This window comes from Sapajus apella, unplaced genomic scaffold, assembly GCF_009761245.1.
Source record: "Sapajus apella isolate SASKATOON/1434 unplaced genomic scaffold, GSC_monkey_1.0 scaffold153, whole genome shotgun sequence".
Lineage (NCBI taxonomy): Eukaryota > Metazoa > Chordata > Mammalia > Primates > Cebidae > Sapajus > Sapajus apella.
The window spans coordinates 2,077,596-2,082,177 of NW_022437093.1; the positions used below are offsets into that span (position 1 = coordinate 2,077,596).

The 4,582-nt window shown below is 39.0% G+C and overlaps 1 protein-coding gene across 3 annotated transcripts in view; it reads left to right on the top strand.

Annotated features, from left to right (window-relative positions):
• The window catches only part of KANSL1 (KAT8 regulatory NSL complex subunit 1), a 215,787-nt gene that overhangs the window by 1,460 nt on the left and 209,745 nt on the right, over positions 1–4,582 (top strand). For all 3 annotated transcript variants that reach the window (XM_032265982.1, XM_032265977.1, XM_032265978.1), the window contains exon 2: positions 560–696. The gene's annotated coding sequence lies outside the window, so the exon portion shown is untranslated. The remainder of the gene's footprint in view (positions 1–559; positions 697–4,582) is intronic.

The following is a 4,582-nucleotide window of genomic DNA, read 5'->3' on the forward strand; positions in this document are numbered from 1 at the left end:
GCAGGCAAATTTACCTTCCTCCCACCCTCAAAATTAAGTTGTTGGTTTTGTTTTAATGATCTCTAGGGAAGAAGGGTCTTATTATTTGTTTCTAGTACTTCAGTCAAGAATAGCTTTTACTTTTCATGTGGAATTGACTCTGAAACTTAAGCATAATCTTGGGACAGTCAGGACGATCAGAGAGGTTTTGGTTTACTAAATACAATTAAATGTTGCAAGGTATTTTTTTAAATGTTAGTTCGCAAATCACCTTTCAATAGTGTTTATGAAGTACCCCGGGAAATTACTTTATTCTCTCTGGGATTTGGGATAATTGTTTGATAAGCGATTTTACATTATCTAAAATATGTGTTACATATTTATTTCTCTTTATGTAAAGTATGTTTCTACACATATATATGGAGACACACACATTTGCCCTTTTCTAGAGGGGACTGTATTTTGTATACTTTTTTAGTGTGGTAAGGCAAATAGTACTTCAAAATCCCTGCCCAGGTAGCTTAAACTATTTGCATTTTCTTGATTATTTTTTAGTCTAAATGAAAGTCCTCTCTTTCAGATACCTTCTCAAAACAAAAGATTTTCCTACCTGCTCATACTTGGTGACTGAGGGAATTACTAAGACTTCTTGCTCATTTCTGAGTGTTGTCTTAACTATATCCTGACACTATGAATCCTATTTGGATGCCTCATAAGGTAAGATGTGTTATTTTTTTCATTACCAGCCTCATTTTATTCAGAATTGGGAATATAATTTTTGAATTTGCTGTTCTTCAGTGCCTTTACATGACATTTCTCTTGCCTCTTGTGTTTGCTTCCCAGGATTGATTGGCTATACCTTGATTGTCATTTCTTGATTTTCTTTGTATTGCCACTGTTCTTTGGTTATTGGTGTGCACATTTTAATGACGTTCTCAAATTAACTTCCATTATAACGAAAGGCAGTGATCTTTTTAACTTTAAATTATGGCAACCTACATAGTTGTAAAATTCTGTTCTAATCTTAGGATGGGCTGGCAATTCAGACATCTAGGTACACTTTTCAAACAGGTACTTTAGAGTCACAGGTACTAGGGTGTGTCCCACTCTTGCAAATCAGTAGCTGATTCATGTGTTACAAAAGTTGTGTCATTAACCATTTGTTTACTCTGAAACTTCATGTGGTATATTAGAGCATTCTAAGACCTGCTGGTTTACATGTATGACTCTTTCAGAGTCCTCCTGCTGCACCCTAGCCCTTTGTGTGACATTTCACACTTTTTCTCAACAGGTAGCACTTACGCCAAGTTTTATCTCACAGGGTAAACCTCATTTGGACAGTGTGGACAGATGACCTTTAAATGAAAAAGCTCCCATTGATGTGGTGGTTCTCCAGTCTCTTTGGCTCCTCTAATCTCTTATACGTAGATGGCCAAATAACTCTCGATTAGGACAAGCAAAGGGCAAAGCTTAAGACTTAAGTAGATGGCTTCTTTGATTTTCTTGTGAGTAAAAATACATTTAAAAGATGAAATTAAATAAAAACAAACAAAAAAGACGTAGGGAGGGAGGAAGGATAGAGAAGGATGAGGAGTCTTGGAAACCCTCCACCAGATTTGCCTTTCTTCAGAGTTAGGTACTAGCTTTGTTAAGATTGTTGTGTGCTAATCTGCTCTGTGGACTTCTAGATTAATGCAGAAGAGAAATAAGACAATAATGTCGTCTGTGTAACCTAAATATCTGGACTTGTGGGAAATCTTAGGTAATGTAGACTGAGTTCTCATCTTCATTTATGTTTCAGCTGCCGTTGCTGGATAATGAGTGCTTATATTAATATACAGGAAGCCAAAGTGACACAGTTTTTCCAGCATTCTCCCTGTGGAGTTGTAGGGGTTGCATGGGAAACGCAACCAGAAGTCCTGAACCCATTAAGATTTGGAGGACCTGTGTAAGAGTGTTTCTACTTAGCAAGTGTTTAGCACCAGGACCTGGTGGACTCTGTCCTCTTTAGGAAGCAGGCAAGGGGATTGAGATCAATATACTGGATTTCATTTTATAGTTTCCTAATGAATGTATTTGGTTCACAAAGCCCTGCTTTTTAAGGTATTTCCAGTGTTAAAGGTTTTACCTCTAAATCTCTCTGAACCTGGGTTATAATACAGTAACCTCAGAAGTTCTACTAGAGGTCTCTGGCATGGCAGGAATACAGAAAGAAGGTCAGCTTCATACTATGTGAGTTACCACCTGTTACTACTTGAGAATGTAGTTAGGTGGCTGCCTTAATTTTATGTTCCTTACCAATCCTTTGATTATTGGGAAACATCTAAGTGTAAACCATTATCTTTTTGGTGATATTTTCTTCCTATTTTTATTACTTAAAAACCTTAAAAATTATAGTGTTCGTCTGGTAGAAAAAAAAGTACTTTTTGTGGGGAGGATAGCACTGAGTTTGTGGGCTGGAAAATAAAAGTGGAGAGAGGGTACTTTATTCTGTTTTTCATTGGTGAATATTCTTAAAACATTTCTGAGATGTAGTTTCAGATTGGAGCTACTTAAGTAAAAAGAAATGATAGGTTAATTAAAGTGCATCTTTTGGAGCCCAAATGTTAACTCTATATAGCTCTTATATTTTGTTTCCAATTATCTTACTGTAGAATGAGCTCTGTAGTTCTGTTAGGCATTGCTTAAATGTTAGACTGAGTATGCGCTTGTTTCCATGTATATAGAAAATAGTGTCATACTGACTCTTCACAAACCAAAGTATCAGAGGAAACAGAAGTAACAACGAAGAATAACTCCAGACCAAAACTACTCAATTTAAGGCACTCATCTTAATTAGAAGTTCTCATGGATATTATTATTTATCCCTTTTTCTCTGTATTAGGGGTCTGCTCCTTTTTAAAGCCGGAATATTTTTAGCCATGACTAAGCAATGTCAATGATGTTGCTAAGTCTAGTTGTCAGGGTTGGGGTTAAGGAATGGTGAGATGGGAGAGGAGTATGGAAAGGATGGAGAACTGAGTGAGTTGGAGAAAAAAGCAAAATGAAGGTGAGGAGGAGAAAAAAGATACAGGGTCTTCAGTGTTTAGCATGGAGCCATCATCAGTTGTCTCAGGTAGTTCTTAGGAGCTGCTGGGTGCCTTGTGTTCTAGACTAAACTATGGTGAAATCAAGTAAAAACTGTTCTTGACCAGCAAAACGAGAGAATTAAAATGTAATTTAATATGATATGGAAAGATCTGCAAGATAGACAGTTAAGTGACAAAAGCAAGATGCAGAACAGTATGTATGATATGTTATGATACCCTTTGTGTTTTCCGAAAAAGAAAAGGAGAAAAAGATAATTTGCATCAGTGTATATATGCAAAAAAAAAAAAAACCAAAAACCTTTAGAAGAATAAATAAGAAAATGGTGACATTGGTTACCTTTTAGATCTAGGAATTGGGCAGATAGAGGACAGAGTGGGAAGGAGACTTCTTTTTTTTTTTTTTTTTTTTTTTTTTGTGACAGAGTTTTGCTCTTGTTGCCCAAGCTGGAGTGCAATGGTGCGATCTTGGCTCACTGCAATCTCTGCCTTCCGGGTTCAAACAATTCTCCTGCCTCAGCCTCCCAAGTAGCTAGGACTATAGGTACGCGCCACCACACCCAGCTAATTTTTACATTTTTTATTTTATTTTATTTTATTTTATTTTATTTATTTATTTTTGAGACGGAGTTTCGCTCTTGTTACCCAGGCTGGAGTGCAATGGCGTGATCTCCGCTCACCGCAACCTCTGCCTCCTGGGTTCAGGCAATTCTCCTGCCTCAGCCTCCTGAGTAGCTGGGACTACAGACACGCGCCGTCAAGCCCAGCTAATTTTTTGTATTTTTAGTAGAGACGGGGTTTCACCATGTTGACCAGGATGGTCTCGATCTCTTGACCTTGTGATCCACCCGCCTCGGCCTCCCAAAGTGTTGGGATTACAGGCGTGAGCCACCGCGCCCGGCCTAATTTTTATATTTTTTAAAGTAGAGACAGGGTTTTACCATGTTGGTCAGGATTCAATCTCTTGACCTCTTTGGCCTCGGCCTCCCAAAGTGCTGGAATTACAGGCGTGAGCCATTGCGCCTGGTGGGAAGGAGACTTCTCATTGCATTCTATCTTTCTTTTTTTTTTTTGAGACGGAGTTTCGCTCTTGTTACCCAGGCTGGAGTGCAATGGCGCGATCTCGGCTCACCGCAACCTCCGCCTCCTGGGTTCAGGCAATTCTCCTGCCTCAGCCTCCTGAGTAGCTGGGATTACAGGCACGTGCCACCATGCCCAGCTAATTTTTTGTATTTTTAGTAGAGACGGGGTTTCACCACGTTGACCAGGATGGTCTCGATCTCTTGACCTCGTGATCCACCCGCCTCGGCCTCCCAAAGTGCTGGGATTACAGGCTTGAGCCACCGCGCCCGGCCCTAGACTTGCATCTTTTTAGAAATAGCTACAAGGTTAGCACTCAGTATGTTGTGTTACTTCTCTGTGAGGATCTACAGTTGACTGGACTTACCTATGTTAGGGAACCATTCATGTCTTATAATACTGAACACAGAAGATGCTCAAAACTTTTTTTTTTTTTT